Source organism: Medicago truncatula, chromosome 2 (assembly GCF_003473485.1).
Source record: "Medicago truncatula cultivar Jemalong A17 chromosome 2, MtrunA17r5.0-ANR, whole genome shotgun sequence".
In the NCBI taxonomy this organism is placed as follows: Eukaryota; Viridiplantae; Streptophyta; class Magnoliopsida; order Fabales; family Fabaceae; genus Medicago; species Medicago truncatula.
In genome coordinates, this window is record NC_053043.1 from 38,342,024 (window position 1) to 38,362,520 (window position 20,497).

General features: G+C 32.3%; 1 long non-coding RNA gene across 1 annotated transcript; it reads left to right on the forward strand.

Moving 5' to 3' along the window:
• The first annotated feature begins 12,802 nt into the window (after positions 1-12,802).
• LOC120578084 (uncharacterized) lies at positions 12,803-14,175 on the forward strand. The gene is made up of 2 exons (XR_005644018.1): positions 12,803-12,862; positions 13,305-14,175. It is a non-coding gene; the product is annotated as an uncharacterized lncRNA (long non-coding RNA).
• The last annotated feature ends 6,322 nt before the right edge of the window (positions 14,176-20,497 follow it).

Consider the following 20,497-nt stretch of genomic DNA (forward strand, 5'->3'; position numbering starts at 1 on the left):
ATTCTTACTAGATGAATTTGGCAGTACAATACGATAAGCTTTTTTCCTAACAAACAGAAATATACTACTCAAATACTTACAGAATATTAATAATTTCTTCCTACGGAAATATACACAAACAAAGTTATATTATTGGAGTATCACATACTAGGAACCAATAAACACAGGTAAATAAAAGGTGTAGAATTTATATTATATTAAACTAATAATCGAAGGTGTTTATAACAAAAAAGAAAACAACGAACAAACACAAGGTATTGAGCTCCTTAAGCTGACAATGCGTAACAAAAAGTAATTACAACAAGGTATGCCGACTACCTTGTTTACCGATTCCACCCATGCTCAAAGTGGCAGCATTGCACACCTTGCCTTCAAGGACGGTGTTGAGAGGCTCCTCCATACTTGAGTCCTCATCTCTTCAAGCTCTTTTCGACTCTGAGTCCTCGCTTGTTCAAGCTCCACTTGATTTTGAGTCTGCATCTGCTGACTCAATTGTTGTATTAGTGTCACCATTTCAGGGGTCATCTCCACGTTACGAGAACCGCCTTCTCCATCAATAGATCGTTCATAAATACATCTATTGTGTATCAAGTTGGAGGACATGGTTTCAGCACCACAATATTTGTCACTTCTTTCATGTTCGACTGTTTCCTTCCAAATGGTTTGTGTAGTAGAATGATCAAGTAAATGCTTTGTACCCGTTAGAGATGAGCCATCTGATTGAGATAATACCTCTTTAGTTCTCTCATCAAACCTCTTCTATATACGTAGATAATAACACTTGTTAATTCAAATTACAATTGATAAGAAAAATAACTTCTTAGTATATGTTTGGTTGGCCGTTTGAATGGCCAAACGCACGTCAAAATCCTTTGAACTCTATCAAACTCAATTTTCAGTTTTTCACCAATATCAAAGTGTACTCAGTGTTCTTAATTTTTACCCAAGGTTAGATAAAAAGTAACATAAAAGTTGGAAACTAAACAAATATGTAATATTGATGTCGAATTTTGTGTTAAAGAATATGTACCAAGCAAACAACTTTTTTTTACTTAATCAAACCATATTATTTCGAGAAAAACAAAGGAAATTATAAGGCTTCAAATATATAATTACTAAATGTCTCATATAATAATAATGAGAATAGTATGAACCTAACTACAACAGATTAACATAAAGTAAGTATTTTCTTTCACTATACCAAACTGTAATAGCCCGGTGGCAGCTGGTCAATAAGTGAGTAAAATTAGCCAGTTGAATATATAGTTATGAAAATGTATATATGTTACTTCATGCTCATTTGCTCACCTAACATCAAACGGAATACTCCCTCTGTCCCAAATTATAAACAAAAAAAAACTCAATTTCTTTGTCCTAAATTATAAGCAAAAAAGACCAACTTTTATCATATTTAATTATGTTTTTTCAAAAAATTATATTTTCCAAAGGAAAATTAAATGTAAAGTGCATTCAATTTGCTCTCTTTTTCATTTTCTCTATAATCAACTACCAATGAAAATTGTTTTTATATCTTCCTATAAAACTTATTTCAAAGATAACACAAAAAACTATGTTACAAATTGACTACTATGTTTTAGTTTTCTTAATAAGTGTATTTTTTATGTATTTTTTGCTTATAATATGGGATGGATGGAGGGCACTGCCTAATGCCATAAATTCAGCTAAAAGAATAAATCAAACAATTAAAAAATATTAAAGTGTAAATTTAACTGAGTGGTTTTAGCACAAGAATCAACATATTCACAAGTGCATTTTTTTCTTGTGCCGTTTTTTGTGCAATTCATTAATAAATGCAAGTCGTCCGAGGGTGTGTTTCTAATTTAGCACAACATAAAATTAATTATAAGTGGTAAAAAATAAAGTTAGTTAGAATTTGTGAGTAACTAAATATATACAAATATATAAAAATTAAGAATTAAATGTATGTTTACCATGCGTTGACTGGTTGTATAACAACTTACAGAACCACCTGACTGCAGGCAACCTCCCTTCTCTGAAGCTCGGTTAACTTTTCCAATCTGTGAATGTTTTTGAAATGTTGGATCTGTAGCCCAATGATCTAATAAGCGAGGCCAACCATCTACTCCTATCCACTTTGGAATCCATTCAGGCTTTTTAACATGTTTTCGTCTTAATGTTGACATCATATATGATAAACGGTGTTGAGCTCGGTAATGAAAATTCTTCTTAACCTGAGCATCGTAGTGAGACTCCCAAACACATTTCGTCTGCACCAAAGAAACATATTATTTTTTAAGCAAGAAATAGTATTAAAACTAACAAAATATAATTAAATATACTAGACAATAAAACATAATTAATAAATTGAAAAAAAGTAATTTATTAAATTTAATGCTTCAATAAAATATATCTATTTAACTTGTAAAGGAGATTATATATACTACCTGCCCATCTGCAACCCTCTTCTATATCTCCTTGCAGGGTTAGTATTTAAGCATGTGTCATTTCCATGTAAAACGAGATGCCGAGAACACTTGCATATATCCTCTCAAGGATGTTGTTTTCAAACAAGCTTGTGCAATTCCATCACATTTAGAAACAAAAATAATAGTGTTGAACGGAACGATTAATTGTTATACATGTTTCGCATATGTATTGATTTGGATTTCAAGTGTTGAACGGAAGATTAATTGTTATACATGTTTCGCATGATTAATATGAGTTAAATAACTCGCTGCTACAACTGACATATACTATATGTTTGACACATTTTGTATTGAATGTCTCTAAACGCAGAGAAGGGATTTCAGCTGAGATGCAATTAGTGAATTTTTAACAGGGCAAGAGATCAAAAAAGGTATATATGATGATGTATAATGAGTGTATGTTGTTTCAGTTGCATAAACCATCATGGATGAAAGGTGGTTTCAATCTTAATTTTAATCAACAAAATGCTGTAACATTATTTCATCTAAAGTATTAATTAAGGAGGAGGTCAAAACTAAAATTTATTAAGGAAAAGATAGGGTGAAAAAAAATGTATGCAATAAAGAGAAGAGAAAATTTTACATATAGCAAGTTAAGAAGAGAAAGCAAGAGCAAGTGATGAATAAAATGCAGAGATAGATTCACTACCTGTTTACCGATTCCACCCATGCCCAAGCTTGCAGCCTTGACGGTCATTGCACACCTTGCCTCCAACGGTGTTGGGTTCTCCTTGTCGTGAGGCTCCTCCATACTTGATTAAATCGCGCCATATTTGCTTGACCACATACCCAATTAAGCAAATCATACCTATATTTCCAATTAACTTCTTCAGAAGAAAAAAAAAAATGAGCCGTGTCAATTTCTTCGGCATCAAGTGAGACGACACCGGAGTCAACATATAATGAAGCTTCAACATGGACGGAAGCTCCATCAATATTCGGTTTGGCTTCAACCTTAGGCGGTTTGACATCTCCAGAATTTTCGACAAAAAATTGTTTGTCTCTTCTAGATCATCATATGCGTTCTCAAGCATTACTATAGTTACCGTGTTGGTTTGACATCATGGCATATATTTTGATGTTTTCATAGTGAATTGTTGGTGTTTGGACTCGTTACCCAGTTGGCTATTTTATATGTAGCTTGCTAACTTGCACCTTCGTGTTTTGGGGTGGGTGTAAGTTAGCAGCCCCATTTTATATTATAGGGTTTTTCTATATCACGCTTTTGAGTTGTTGTTTGTTTCAATTGCATTGGATTATGTTTTATGTGCTCCAAGTACTTTTTATTTTTATTTTAATCTATTTAGGGTGATGTAGCTCCTTCTACCCCCATTTTAACAATATATATCTACATATAGACACACAAAGGTGATTTTTTTGACAAACAAAGGTGATGAAATAAAGTATAATGCTAATTTCATGCAAAGGCTAAATTTTTGGCAACACTTGCGATTGATTCCATTAGAGGTCGTTAAGGAACTGACCAAGTCTTTCTCATTCCAAATATAGCAAACTCCAAACGATTGGATCAAGGCTCTTGCATGCTCCTATATAAAGACTTGGTAGTATCACATTGTTTTTCATCACAAGGGGAAATAAAAAGCAGAACAATAAACCACCTTCAACAAACAACAATAAATAAACAAATAAAATGGCAAGATCATTTGTTGTCGTTGCTCTCATTGTCTCAGCTTTTTGCTTCTCATCTGTCTTCGCTGCACCAAAAGTTGCACCAAATGCTGCAGCAAATAAAGTAAAAAATTTTCGTTGTTGATAAACTTCGAAATTAAAGTTTGGAAAATAGTTGCACTAAAAGGACTCAAAACACCCATGGAGTTGAATGATTTAGAATAAACTTCAATTACAATGACTCGAATAAAAACAATGCAAAATGTTCTTCAAACCATTGACATCTCCTTTAAATGACCTCTTATTTTCCTTCAAATGCAAAGAAAATAACTAAAAACATATCCAAAAGTACCATATGATGTTCCTTCATCACAACCCCAAACTTAAACGGTTTCTTGTCCTTACGCAACAAAATAACAAGAACTTAGGGTTTACATGAATTTAAGAATTGGAACATACCTTTTCGGATATGATGCTCAAATTGTTACTCTTCCCACTTCCAAACTTGATTAGCTTAACACTTCCATGCAAGTGGGAAAAATTTAGAGTAAATACTCTTACTTTTAACCACTTAAAATTCCAAGATACACATAGAGGTCTTTTCAAGGTTATAACTGTTAGATAATTAGTATTGAGCTTAAGTTATTGGACCTTTATATTAGTAAGTTAGAGTCCATTAGGTTTTATCTTATCTTATCTTACTTATCTTATCTTATCTTATTATTTCTAATACTAATAACAATGTTAAAAAAATGTGTCAACCCTAATCCTAATTATTTTGGCGCCAAACAATCCAGACCGTTGGATCTATGTCATTAGGCGCACTTAACATATCAGCCCTTGATCAAATTTTAGTGCTTTCTTGCACACATCACATTACATAATTCAAATTGAATGCATATCATTTCCCAAGGTATTCATCTTCAATTCATTCTCTTATTCGAAGAGACCCATGGCTCTTTATTTTCCTTTTTCATCTCCAAAATTCATGTTCAACCTCTTGCTATTCTCTCTCTCTCATTCGCTCTCTGCCAATGAAACCATAACCATACATGAAGGAAATTTTAATTTGTCCCATGTCTTTTCCACTTTCACCTTTGCCTTTTCTCCTCCCACTCCCCTTCACCGATTCTCTCGATTCCGACATCATCCTCGCCGTTGTCGACTTCCCCGCCCGCCACCATCTGCGGCATCGTATCAGCAAAAAGAACCGCACAATTTTTGCAGTGGTGCTGAAAGTCCGGTGTTGGTGTGGTTGTTGCGGTGGTTCGAGCTGTTGTGCACGTATGGTGGTTTCATCCGCTTCTTCCTTTTATTCTTCCTTCAATGTCGGAAAGTTAATGACATCTTACTCTTCTTCCATGTCTTCCCTTTTATCCTTAGTTTTTTTTTTGTTCTTGCTGATTTATAACTGAATCGTTTATTTTTCTCTGTTTTTTATCTGTTCTTTCTAATTTGTATTTTTTTTCTTGGTTTCAGATCCTATAGATAACGTTTCTCCTTAGATTGAGAAATAGCCTGGGGTTGTCTTTGTAAAATCAGGTTCGTTTCTTCTTTTCAGATCTTAGAACTAATCATTTCGTGTTTTATTGTTTTCAATGGTCCTATTTCCATACCGTCGTTGTTTCTGCAAATTTTAACTCTGTCAATTTAGTAATCAACTTTGGTTCATGCTTAAAAGAGTTAAATGTACTCCATAAGAAGTAGTTGATGGACAAAAGAGTTAAGAGTAATCCATAATAATTTGTTTTGGGAAATTTGAGTTTCTTGAACAATACAAGTATCTTATTGATTTGATTTTTGGCTATAATGAAGTCATACGGTCAGGAAATTTTTTATTATTTCGGGTTTCTCATTGTTTCATAATTTCGTTTTATTTGCTCATGGTTTGCTACTAATAATTAGTGCAGCCAAATTATTCAATGAATCTCTGATCTCATTGCTGACATGGTTTTGGAATATTGACTATTATGTCAATAATAACATTTTTATACCCAATGTTTGTATAGATGAATCACTTTATGAGGAATTCATTGAAGAAATTTTGTATTGGCTCTGTTGGAGCAGCATTATCATATTTGTTCTTGCAATTTTGAGTAATAAAACATCCTAAGCAGTTGTTTATTTTGCTTTTGAATTGTAGAATAGGAATTAGTTTATTTCTTTGATTAGTCCTCATTTTAGTCCTCATCTCTATGCTCGCTCACTCACAACATTGAACCATTTTTTTCATTTGTCTCTCTTTCATTTCGAACCTTCTTCCTCGGATAATTTCGGCAACGCCGTTCTGTTCTATGGCTATCTTCGAATTGCAGTTCCGGTTTTTCTTCCTTTTTCCTTTAACGTCGATTGGGTTTCTTTCATTGCCATTTTGTCCTTTGAGTTTTAGTTCTTCTGAGTTCTATTTTGCATTGATTATATTGTATATCTCATATTCCTTTCCTTCATCCTCACAAGTTTTTTGTTTATTTTCCTTTGTTGTCATTACGCGGTTTGAGTTTTTGTTCTTCCGAGTTCTAATTATTTTTTATAATATTTTACATTTTTGATAATAATTTTGATAGATTTGGTGGATTAACTTATATATTTTTTCCTTAAGCTTTTTGCTTTATCTCAATCATTTTCGAAAGAGATTTAAACTAGAAAAGGTCCGTATTATGTTTTCATATCATTCATGGAACCTATTTGGACTTTCTTTGCATATGAAGCTTCTTTTATGGTTTCCACTAATAGTTATTAGTTAGATTTAGTCCTTGAGATTTTTCTCTTTCTCATGTAATGTATGTAATGCTACGCTGTTGAAATATTTATGTTAGAGATATGATTTAAGACAAAGATTAGGTGGCTTATAATGGAATAGAGGTGCTCATACATATATGAATCATCACTCATTCATCGATTGTTAGTTTCAAGGGCCAGTTTCTTTTGATTCATGTTAGTTTTGTTTCTTCTGTTTAACATCCTTTCATATGATATGAATATTTATAGATAAATATGTTAATTTAAATTTGTACTAATGTGATTTTGATTATTATTGTACAAATGGAATTGTATCCCAGTGATTACCATTTATATGTATGTGAGCTCAATCCAAACAATGTAAGTATTGGATATATTGAATATGTTTCCTATTGATTTCATAATAATCAAATTGTTTAAGTGTAAGATATACACATTATTTGTTAATCTGTAGTCTTATATCACTTCTATGATGTTCTGCCTAACAAAGTTGTGAATTGTTTGTTTTAGGTACGTGAATTGTTTGCTTTAGGTACACTTTTGCTTTGGTTTATTTATTCTAAACATCCCTCTCCCTTTGATGTCGTAATTGAGGCACCCAAGTTCAAGTGAGACACATCAACATTGGGTTGAATGCCTTCATGTCAAGTTTAGAGACTTATGAGGTTCATTAAAACTTTTGGTTCTTTAAGGGCATGCCATTGGTTCACAACTTTGTGGCAACGGGATGGGATTGAATTATGAGGTTGCGGCTGCCATGGTACATGATGTATCAGTTTTAGGTACTCCCTTTCTCACTATTTTTTCTCTCATTTAAAATTCTCTACTACCACCTTATATTTTTGAAACATTTTGTTTTTAACTCAATTGAATTTTAAATTCCTCTTCTATTAGGTCATAATTTTTCTTACTCAATGGTTCTATCAAATTGGATTCTAAATCTGAGCTTTTCTTTGGCAAGAAATGCTACTACTTGGTGAAGAATCAAAATATAGCAATTGGGTTTTCAAGGTAGTGGAGTTAATAAATTTGATATTATAAGTTAATAAAACAGTACCTGCTGCCATAGCCTCCAAGCGAGGATCATGCTTGGAAGGACACTCCAAATTTATGGAATGATATATGGATGTCAGTTGTAATTGAATACCAATTCTAGATGCAAAGAGAATTGAAATAGCTTCTGTTAGAGGGAATCATTGTGACAATAATTTAAAAACAATATGGATGTCTATAAGCTTCAACTTTTGACAGTGTTTGAAATCCATTTCGCATAGAGGGAATCATTGTTTTTTGTTGCACATTCAACTCACAATAGGTTCTCATCTCATTTGTCACCGGCAAGCTAAAGTGGAATTTCCACGAGAGAAGATAAAAAAGCGGCAAGACCTATGTGAGGTTTGAGTTCTTATTTAGTTAAGAATCTTAAGACTTATTTTCATTTTGTTGGGCATCCTTTTTTCTTTTTTTTATTCTATTGAGACTTACGTTTCATGTTCTTTTTGGGTTACAAATGTTGTTTTAGAATTAGGCTTTAAAATTGTCTCCACTCCTTTTACATTCTTCAATGAATTCTTTTATTTTCTTTGTGATTTAGGCATTGAAGTAATATACGAATTGCAGCAGAAACTGTCATAGAGTGATTATTTGTTACAAGGATGTTCTTCTTTTGCAGCAGAAATTCACGTTCCAGTTTATTCTTCTTTTGGTTCATTTCTAGCAGCAGTAGAGGAAAAGAAACTGGCAGAGGAGGGATACATAACATAGTAGTAAAATTGCTTTTGCCATTAAATTCTCTAACACATGTAGCATGTAACTGTATTGAAATTTGACAACTTTGAACCAGATCTTTCAACAGATTTCAAGTTACATGTGATTATATTTCACACAAAATAGTATAGTTTAACAAACTCGGAGATAGTCCTTAGAAAGCAGGAGTAATTTATTGTTGTTAGACACTTTAATGGCAAAATAAGACAGTTCCTCTCAATAATTAGTTTTATTCCCACTGTTTAAAAAGTATATCTTTCTAAGTTTTGTAAATTTGATATCAAGTGATGTTAAAGTACCTAAAAATCATATTGTTATAGTTGCTAGGATTATTTAAAGACAACACTCTTCCTACGATCATCTAACCTTTGTAGCAAGGATACTATTGTTTATGTTTAGAAATGGAATGGAAAGGTTATAGATAGTAAGGATACTATTGTTTGTGTTTAGAAATGGAATGGAAAGGTTATAGATAGTATTTGGATTATATTTCCAATATTTTTGGAATATGTTTTATTATTGTTTGGTCTAACTGAAAAGTTGGCTTTTTTTCTTCAACATTTATCAACATGTACATATATTGTGTTATATTCTACTATGTTTAAATCCACATTGTAAATGCCCGTGCGTCAGCACGGGTGGGGGATCTAGTTATATCTTTCTTACTAAAGTTTGTTTGGTCAAGCTATTAGTAACCCTAATTTTAACCTAGTATTTTCCCTCCATCCTACAAGCATTAAATTCTTCCAAGTGCTTATCCTAATCATCACTCTAATTTTAAATTCAAAATTTGCCTCCCACAGATCTTGAAGTCAGCCGATGCATGTACATATGGTTATCTTATTATGGCATTTAATAGCTTCCACCGTCAGCTCTTTCCCATGCCCATATCTGCATGTGCTATATATATATGTCTGTGTTTGAATTTGAAATTTCTCTCTCAAACTACAACTAATTGCCCCACGTTTAAAAAAAAAAACTTTTCCATCTTCCATAGAATTAATGTTAAACCTACTTTCCATTAATCAAATTCCCATGCAGCCTATTCTCTACATCTTCAACTGAATATAGTGTGCGACTGTGTATTACCAAGGCTGATAGCACATTAAAATCAATATTCTCTCTTTCAACTTCAACTCTACCTTTACTATTATCTTCTTCTTCCTCCTCCTTCCACTCATTTCCCCAAAAATGTCCCTCCACAATTTCTTTCATCTTTTTCGTTTTTTTATTGTGATTTATGAATTTTATTAACTTTGACGGGTTTCATTTTTTATTTATGAAATATGTGTTATTGTTTTTTTCTTATTTTAGGGATTGTGGCATGTCGAGATTTGAGATCATATATTGAAGATGGTAGAGAGTGAGACTTTGATGAGAAGTGATACTTTGACATGTTTTTTCCCTCTTCAGGTATTTCACTTTTCACTCTTTTTCTTTTTTTTTTGCTGTTCTGGTTGTCGATTTTGAGAGTGAGAAATTTGAGAATCAAAATTTGTTTGAGCTCAAATCCATGTGTATGGTTGTATATATAGTTGTAAAACCATCTCTTTGTTTTCCTTTTTTTATTTGTATTTGATTCATTTGTTCATCAAATTAAATATATTTGACTCATTGGTTTCACTTTCAGATGAGAGTAAAGGAACCAGTTAGCATATTAAAGCTGGTAGCAAAGTAAGTTGAAAACTTTATCATGTATTCGAGGTTTATTTTAAATATATTTGACTCATTGGTCTCACTTTCAGATTTTACAATGTTTGATTCATATTTTTTAATATTTTGGTGAATCGTGCATTGTGAGCCAAATGCAACTGAGTTTATATCATCACTAGCTTCTGGAAACAATGAAAATACTTGGTTGCGGTGTGCAGAACGCAGCTACTTCGACCTCACAAGCTTTAGTTGTAATTGTTAATCAAGTTGATGGTAAGTCATTCCTATTGTCTCAACCATGAAAATTTGATTGCCTTATAAATTGCAGATCATCAAGTCTAATTCTTGGTTTTGGAAAACTTTAGGAAGTATTATTGTTAGGTTTATTGAAAAGTATTAAAGGTGGTTTGTATTGTTGGAGCGCTTCAACAACAATTCTACCAGACATGCTTTAATTGCATGATTGACAGTTAAGGCTATTCTCCCAACAGTTTCTTTGCTTTCCATATGAAAGCAAAAGCATAAAGAGATCTATCTATTAAGGAATATTTGGACGACCAAGTTCAAAACCACTTAAGTGAAGGAATTGGCTCATCAATATGCTTCTATTGCTACAATTTTTATATTTTTTTTGTTTACTCAAATGTTTTGTAATTGTTAAGTTTGTTATTTGACACAACAACGTCATTCTTTTTTGAATTTTTAATTCGTTGGAAGTTTTCATATGACATGTTCTAAGTCATATTTTGCTTCTTGAGGGTGATGAGTTCCTTGATATAAGAATACATGTGAAGTTGTGTCATCGAGTTTGACACAAATCTTATATTTGATTATGAAAGATCCTATGTTATCGAGATTATTCATTCAATTTTCTGTCTCTCCGTGCTATTGATTTGTGTGTAATATTTGTTTCTATATTTTGTACATTAATTTTAAGAAAAATAATTCATTATTTTTTTTTACCAAATAATTCATTATTATTACTTATACTGTTTAGTTTTTTCTTGACTCAGTTTTTTGGCTTTAATAGGTACATACTTTAATTTAGCATCTATGAATAGAAAATGACAATAAATAAGCTATTTATTATGCTGCAAGTCAGAAAAGATTGATCATTTGATGGCAAGAAAATAGTCTCATAATCATAGTCATATATTCAAGCTTCATGTAACTATTGTGACGGTAGTGGATGATGCATTTTTATCTGAACATCATTATATATTTTGAGTATTATTATTACTGCAAAAATATAATTGTTCTGTGCATTGGACAGACAGTTCTTTGTTCTGATTTTATTTTTTAAAATGATTGATTAAATAGAGTTTTCATGGGTAAATTAGTTAGATTTACATAATTGAGATTATGTTCTTTTAATAAAATAGCTGTCTCTTTCTTTGTTATATAACTTTTTCTTTAAAATTGTACTTTTAAGGAGTATATGCCTATAATTTGAAGAGTAGTGTTTTTAACAATTACTTTTATTCGTTAACGTACACGTCCCAAATGAGAAAGTTTTGGTAAGAACCAAATGCAGGCCTTCATATTGTATATCTATTCAGTTTTTTAGACGTAATTTTAGCTAGGTCTTAGAGAAATTTTTCATAATTAATGACTACTAATGTTGTCAACAATTGATTCCCACAAATTATTAGTGGTTATCGTATTATTTTCAATGGTAATATAAATTTGTTTCTATCACCTATTTAACATCAATGAAATTATAGAAGAGTGTTATGGAAACTCTCTATTTAACACTTACTCTGACACAACACTCATTTTAACACCCACTATTTTATTGAATGAAATTCATCCATATAGTATCACACTTTAGAAATAGATCACACTCAAAGTAGTGAGACTTACATGATTTTATTTTATGGGAAAATGAATGTTAGATAAAGTGTTAAAAAAAGAGTGTTCTTAACATTTTTTTTATAATTTATTGGTCTCTATACGGTTGATAGGACCCGTGCGATGCACGGGTCAAAAGTCTAGTATCCCTCCCTTATTCTAAATGCTTATTAGGTCTAACAACACTTTAATCTAATTTTTCCCTCTAATTCCATGCAATTAATGCTAATGCTAATCCCTAACACCTTAATTTTTCCCTCCTAAAGCATGTGCAATTTGAAATTCAAATATTCCCTTGCTGGTTGTAAAAACCCACCCACATTGAACTTTCCGCCTTCCGGTGTGTGTCTCGAGCCACTCAAAAACAGGTTTTCCAAAAACAGTAATAGGCTACACTGTATGAGAACATATCTCAAAATACGCAAATGTTATTCTCTTCTTCATCTACCTCAGAACAACAATTGATGCTTTTCTCTCAAAATCATTCTTCATCTCATCTCTCTCCTTTTCACTTCATCTCTCTATCTATCTCTCTCGCTCTAATCGCCGGAAACTTGAGATAACGGTGGCGATAACATAATGAAGAGGAAGAGAAGTAGATTGAATGATGATTGACCAAAATATATGTCGAACTGGGGCGAAGATGGTGGGGGTATCGTGAGAGTTTTTGTTGGTGGTGAATATGTGGAATGGTGAATAGGTGAAATAGTTTTGACAGTTGCATCAAGCGGGATAGCTGGAGAATTTCAGATTGGGTAAACTTTTATCCCCCATTGTGTTGCTAACAATGGTGCAGTGTGTATGCATCTTTATGAGAGTATGAGGTCCAAGTATCGAAATTGGCATATCAATGCTTTACGTTTATTTGTCAATTGGGTTTTCTTTTAATATTTCCGTAAATTGATAATATTGATAGGCTCATTGATGGAAGGATAAAAGTTTACAGAGAGGGAAATGAGAATGGGGGATAAAAACCTGTTGCTTTATAACTTTATCAACCAAATATTCTACTTTTATTGTTTAATTATTATCTAAACTTATTCTGAGCATGCTTCAGACTAACATCGTTTACACTTTCAAGTTTGATGGGCTCAATGCTTGCTTCTTAACTTCATCTTCCATATCTTATAGCATGAAAACTTACCTCACACAACCACCTATCATGGGAATGTGTAACTAATACATTTTATAATGCAGATCTATCTTTCTCCTCTATATACATGTGCTTTGTTTGAGGCAGATCAGACAATTGGTATTTTTCCTAATCTCTCTACACTTCATTTGTATTTTTCTATCATTGCTTACTCTCTTTTTTCATTGAATCTTATTCTTTGTGTGAGGTTTCTGAAAAGTGCAGGTGAGGTAATGTGGGTTTGTGAGTTATTTTTTTAAAGACTTATTTTGCCAATCACACAAGATTTGGAGTTTATTTACGATTGGCAAATCACATAGTAATGGTCTTCACTTATCAATTAATTTCGGATTGGATTCTATACTTTTTGGTTGAGTTCTTGATCTGTAGACAATGCTTCGGTTCCTGTTGGATGCATCTCATTTGATTATGTGCGGTCTTTTTGCCTTGAGTTAGCCTGTCATTGAGTTGAAGTACCTCAGTCTGAGTGGTGTGTTCCAGTTTTAGCAGTGTTGAGATATGCATATTGTTTTCGGATTTTGGCTGCTGTATTTTGAGTGGGGAGTTGATGTATCCATCAGTAGAGATGTGAATTGCAAACTATCCATTTCAGGCTATTTTTCTGCTCAGCAAATTTGTTTGGACTGTTGCTGTATTTTGTGAGAGGTGTCTTATAATTATGCATCTCATGCTTCTTTTAGGCAGCAATTACCTCTGTTTGTTTTGTTTACGAAGTTTAGGTGATCAAGTTTCTTTCAACTTAAGCATAAGAATATGTGTTTTGATCAAGTTTTGAGTGGTTTTGGTGTTATATCTCTCTTTTGTTTGGCACATTGTAAAGGTGTAATTTGGTTATGTGATCAACTTATTAGCGTTGAACACTTCTGTAAACTATAATTATGCTGAAATATTTTAATATATTTTTGTTACAAACTATATACGATAAATTTATCTTTTCTGAGGTTACGTCGAAATACAATTTTTCACATTGAATTTATACAACAAATTTTCCACGTATCAGCCATACTTCATATATATGACATAGTTGACATAGTTTTTTTTTTTTTTTTGAGAGCATAGTTGACATAGTTATTGATGTGCTTATAGTTTTTTATTGATAAAAAGGGTTATTAAGTTATGAAAACACATTGCATAAATAGATTGAATCATACTTGAAATAGTACAGCTTGGGCAATTGTATGTGGCTGTTTCCACAGTTACATTCAGAGAATGATTGAAGATATTAACAAAGACGGCAAAGATACAGATGAGACCTCTAACGTAATCTATGAAGAAGATGAGACCTCTAACGTAGTCTACGAAATAGTATTTCGAAATGTCAGGATATGACTATCTCAAACAATTAGTAATGTATTATGTAATATGGTTTATACTATAATTTAATCTAATTTTTCAACATTCAATTTAGATTCCATGCTATAGTATATCAAATAGTACAGCTTATAAGACCCGTGCGGCGCACGGGTCGGCTATCTAGTTTTTCTCTTATAACCTTTAGTATGTTAACCTAAAATTGTAATCACTTTTCCCTCCTTTAAAACCTAACTACATTTCCTGATTCCTCTCCTCCAAACCCTAACCATGATTTTCTAATTTCCCTCCTCCTAAAACCTATCTAATTGATTTCCATATTTTAATATTTTAACCTAAAATATTTTCTAATTCCCCTCCTCCAAACCTTAACCATGATTTCCTAATTTCCCTCCTCCTAAAACTTATGTAATTGATTTCCATATTTTATTATTTTAATTTAATATTTTAATATGTTAACCTAAAATTGTAACCCCTTTTCCCTCCTTCAAAACCTAACTATATTTCCTAATTCCCCTCCTCCAAACCCTAACCATGATTTCCTAATTTCCATCCTCCTAAAACCTATCTAATTGATTTCCATATTTTAATATTTTAACCTAAAATTGTAACCACTTTTCCCTCCTTCAAAACCTAATCATATTTCCTAATTCCCCTCCTCCAAACCCTAACCATGATCTCCTAATTTCCCTCCTCCTAAAACTTATCTAATTGATTTCCATATTTTCTGTTGCCATATTTTCTGTTTAACCCTTATCACCTTCCTACTCTTTCTCCTTGATCTTAAACAACTTATTCCTACTCTTTCTCCTTGATCTTAAACAACTTCTACAATTAACACTTATCAAAACCCAAATCTCTTAATCCTACACCCTAATTTAATCCTTTCTCCTAAACCGAAATCTCTTTTCAATACCCATACCTTTCTTTTAAACCAAAATTTTTTAATCAACATGGGTTCCAGAAACATTGAGACTTTGTTGTCATACCACTGCCTGACTCGAAATCATTCTTTCAATCCCTTTCAATCTTTTGTAGGTCCGTTGGTGAAAAACCCTGTTTCCGATCTTGACAAAGTAATCAACAAGCTGAGAATGAAATACAGATCATATATCGTTGAATATGACATTGATGTTGTATGTGTTTGCTGTGAAATATACCTATTCTTAATTATTTGCATTCTATTTTTCAATGTTTGTACTGTTTCTATTTTATTAACGTTTGTGATGTTTCTGTTTGTTATTTTTTTGGGGTGCAGTGTGCTTGCCAAACATATTTGCTATTTTCTGTTTGTTATTTTTTTTAGGGTGATTTTGGAGATCAAATTGGACGTTATGCAATCTTGACATAACTTTAATACTATTCATGCTTTTAGATTTAGAAAAAGTGAACTCATCGAATGCTTAAAATGTGATATTTTTTTATTCATTTGATAAACTATAATACTGAACGAGTTCACTTTTTCTAAAAGCATGAATACCCTGTTATTTATTTACAAAGGTGACAATTTTATAATTAGTTTTTTATTGCTCTGTTAAATTATTATTTTTTTAACTATTTACTCTTCTATCCCGTGAGCGTAGCTCAGTTGACAGAAACATGCATTATTATATGTAGGGATCGGGGTTCGAACCTCGGACACCCCACTTATTCACCTTGAAAAAAATAAATTCTAGCCTAGTGGCTACTTAACCAAAAATTAAAAAAAAAAACTATTTACTCTTCTTGCTATATACTCAATAAAATTCATTTGAAGTTTTTTTTAAGAAGGTAAACTAGCCCATTAAAATAGGCACTTTAAGATTTCAAACCAACAACACCACCACAACTCTATTAAGGCTTGAGACACCTTTAATTCAATATGCTTTGTTTAAAGATGTTAATCATATAAAAATATGATTTATTTTTGTTTGTAGGTTTCTCATTTCAATATTCTAAATCTATTCAGTTATTTCGTGGTTTTTAATAGACATGTGGATTCAAAAGTTATTTCATAATTTATGTTTTAAATCATGTACTTTATTTAATTGAATTATATAACTTAACATCAACTATTTTATTTGATATACTTTATTCTTATATATCTAGTTCTATGAAACACTGACCGTCTTTTGTTAGTCTATTTGTTATTCTGTTGATTATCTATTTTGTTAACATGATATCGAGAGCTTATTTCGATCCGCCTTGAACTACTCGTCGTTTCCGTTATCGAATTCCCAAAAAGTTTGGGATTGTGTTTGGTTTGTATTGATTATATTAATCGTGATTTGGTTATCTGCCGTTTCTATTTGGGTTTGCGGAATCATTGATAGTTTTTTAGAATTATTTGCCATTCGGATTGTTCATGTTGAGATTTGGCTTCAAATTTGTGGTCTGGAAGAACAGAGAAATCGTGACACGAATTTGGCATCGTGACACGATTTTGTGATGCCGTGAGCTGGTTTGCAGGGTGCCAAATCTTGACACGATCTTGAGGAATCGTGACACGATTTGAAAACTTGCTCGTTAAGTTTCCATGATAAGGACTGGTCGTACCTTGGGACGTACGCTCCAATCGTGACACGACCTGGAAATCGTGACACGATTTTATCAGTGGAGGGCTAGTATTTAAGTGTTCTTGTGCAGATTTTGAAGGGAGATGGAAGAGAGAGAAACTTGGGAAATCAAAGGGAGTAACTCTAGGGTTTAGAGTCTTTGATTAGAGCTTCTCTTGGGTTTGGAAACATGGTAAACACCTTGGTGAGTGAAAATCATTGAGTGTCTTGGTGAGATTGGAAAAGGGTAGAAATTAGGGTTGTTCTTTGTGAACTTGTCAAATCTAATTTCTTGTAACTCTTTTGTATCTCTTTTGTAAGAACTCATTGATAGTGGATTCGAGAGTTCAATCTCTCCTCCAGAGTAGGTCAAGTTTGGACCGAACTGGGTGAACAATCTCTTTGGTGTCCTTGTTTTCCTCTTCCCTCTCCTTTTATCTTGTGCTTGTGTTTTATGCTTTTCACTTTGTTTCCTAGATTAGATCTAGGTGTTGTTATTGTTGATTATTGCTTGCACCCACTTTGTTAGTGGTTACTACTTTCCTTTGCTCCACACATCTTACTTTGTATTGGTGTGGTTTTGAGATCGGAATTCACAACAGTTCATGTTGAAGGAAGATTTGCAAAGCAACTGACACACGTGGCTGGTAATTGATATTGCAAGAGGTTGGAGTTTTGGAATTTGTGAGTTTGGTTAACTTTTCCATCCAAGTGTTTTCTTGCTTTTTATGTGGATTGTTGGAGTTGAACACGTGAGGCTTTCTTCTCACACGTCAAGCTTCCTTTTTCTCTTTAGCGTTTGGTTTTGTTTTCTCGGTTTGATTTCTATTGATTTTGTTTGGGTTCTTTGGTTAATCATCTCTTTGTTGGTACAATGATTCGTCCCTTTGATTTATTGTTCTTAATGTTTTGTGTTCGGATTAGTTTGAAGTTTTGGTTTATTTGTTTGAATCTAGTTTTCTATTTGTAGGTTGGTTGAGTCTTAGGGTGTTTTTATGGCATATATGGTGTTTGGGTTCAGCTTTGCACTCCTTGTCTCAATATTTTATTGAGTGTTCGTGTGTTTATTTGTGTTTGTGCTTGATTAATTGGTTGTTCGTCTCTGGTAGCTTTGGTTCAGCTTGTCTCTATTCGTTTCGGATCGTTTTAGTTCTTCAAGTTGTCTTGATTTGGTTTTGTTCGGTTTAGTTTGGTTTAGTTTGATTTTGCTTTCGTTTGGTTCAATTTGTTTGTTTGGTGGGTCAAGTGCTCACAATTTGGTTATTTTTTTGGTGGGTCAAGTGCTCACAATTTGGTTGTTTGGTGAGTCGATTAGTTGTTTGGTGAGTCGAGTTCTCACACTTTGATTCCCTTTTGGTTCTTCTGATTGCATTGCACTTCTCCCATTTTTGGTCCTTCTGATTGCATTGCACTTCTCCCCCTTTTGGTTCTTCTGATTGTATTGCACTTCTCCCTCATTTTAGTTCTTCTGATTGATTGCATTTCTCTCCCCTTTTGATTCTTCTGATTGCACTTCTCCCACTTTTGCTTCTCTCTACTGGTTCTTTTGTTTGGATGGTTCTCTCTTTGATTGGTTGATGATGATGATTCTTGCTGCTCTCTCTACGAAAATAACTCACTTTAGTTGCTGCTCTCCAATGGTTTGCTAACAGCTGATTCAGTTTATTTTTCTAGGTTAATTGGTAACAAGCTTAAAGCTTAGTAAGCTTCAGCTTGAGGGGTAGTGTTAGATCTTTATATTATTTAGTATGTTTTTTCGTATTTTGTTTGACAAACTAACAATGCTTCTTGTTGACTCATTGTAAGTTTGAGGGTAAATGTTAGATAATAAAGTATTGAGCTTAAGTTATTGTGTCTTTATATTAGTAAGTTAGAGTCCATTAAGATTTATTATATATTCTCTTATAACCTTTTGTAATGAAAAGCAATTGATATTCTATGAAACCATAGCCGTCTTTTGTTAGTCTCTTTGTTATTCTGTTGATAATCTATTTTGTTAACAATAAAATGGCTTAGGTTAAGGTGAGATATATTTAGAAAAGTAGGCTAACAAAATTTTTGGAGTTAGCTCCTAAGAATTCCCTAAATGAAATACTTCTTTCCAACTTGTAGCTTTGATTCACAATGTCACAACCAGTACCGTTTAGCCCGGCTTCTTTTCAGCTTCTCTACATTTTTAAGGAGAAGTTAGGTCAAACACAATATCAAGAAAGTACCTTCGAAAAGAAGTACTTTTTTAGAATGCATAAAATTGAATGGAATGAGCTTTAACCAAAAGTTGTTGAATGTTACTTCAAAAAACTACTTCTCCGTAATTTATTTCACAAGCGTCTCTATTCAACTCACGTTGATAACCTTTTCTTTTATTTTTTAATATTATATTTCAATTTGTTTTTTCTTCCATTTAATTTTTTTTAACCGGTCCATATAATTTGTTTAAAGGAGGATCAATTCAATTTTATTATCTTTTTATCACTTATATATTTAATTTTAATATCGTTTAATTATCACAACTTCAAAAATATTTTTATTCATGCTGTCATTGAATGACACCAAATATTTTTATTCCCTTTCTCCAACCTCACAAATACACACACACACACACCCGTCAAAAAAAAAAATCACACACACGCACGCACACATTAGCGTTTAGAGTAACATTTTATGTCTGTATGTCTGTTTTTTTGTTACGCTAATGCGTATAATTTTTTAGTGTTGCGTAATGTATATAATTATTTTTATAAAATTTTGATTTTAATTAAAAGTACAAGTACATATTTATACTTATATATATTTTACACATTTATATTGTACCAAACTATGCATATCTTTTTCTTATTAAAAAACTAAACATATCTTTTTCAATGACACCAACAATGTAACAAATATAATATCATATAATATAAATTCTTATCTTTTTAAATGACACCAACAATGAAACCTAACAGCTTTAACTTTTTCTTTAAATGGCTTTATTTTAACTTTGTTTTAAAGTAACTTTAAGACCGAAAAAAAGTCTGGCCAAACGGTATCAATGTTTATGAGGTAGTAGCTTTTATGCCAAACAATAAAATGGATACTAGTAGATCTACATATTCTTTTTTTTTAAGGCACCAAACTTTTGTTTGCTCTTGTTTTTCAAATATTTTTTTGGTAGACCATCGGTTTTTATGTTTTATCTACATTTTTATTTTTCATTTTTTTATTACCAAGTTCTACTAGTACCCCACCTCAAACTTAAGATGTTTCTAATTTCAAAGAGTAATCTCAAACTTAATTTCAAACCACGACAAATATTTCACTAGTCTATCAAACTTCGAAGAAACCAGACTGATATATTACTGTAGGGTTCAATACTTGTGATGCGTTGCCTAAGTAACATTGTGAAAAAC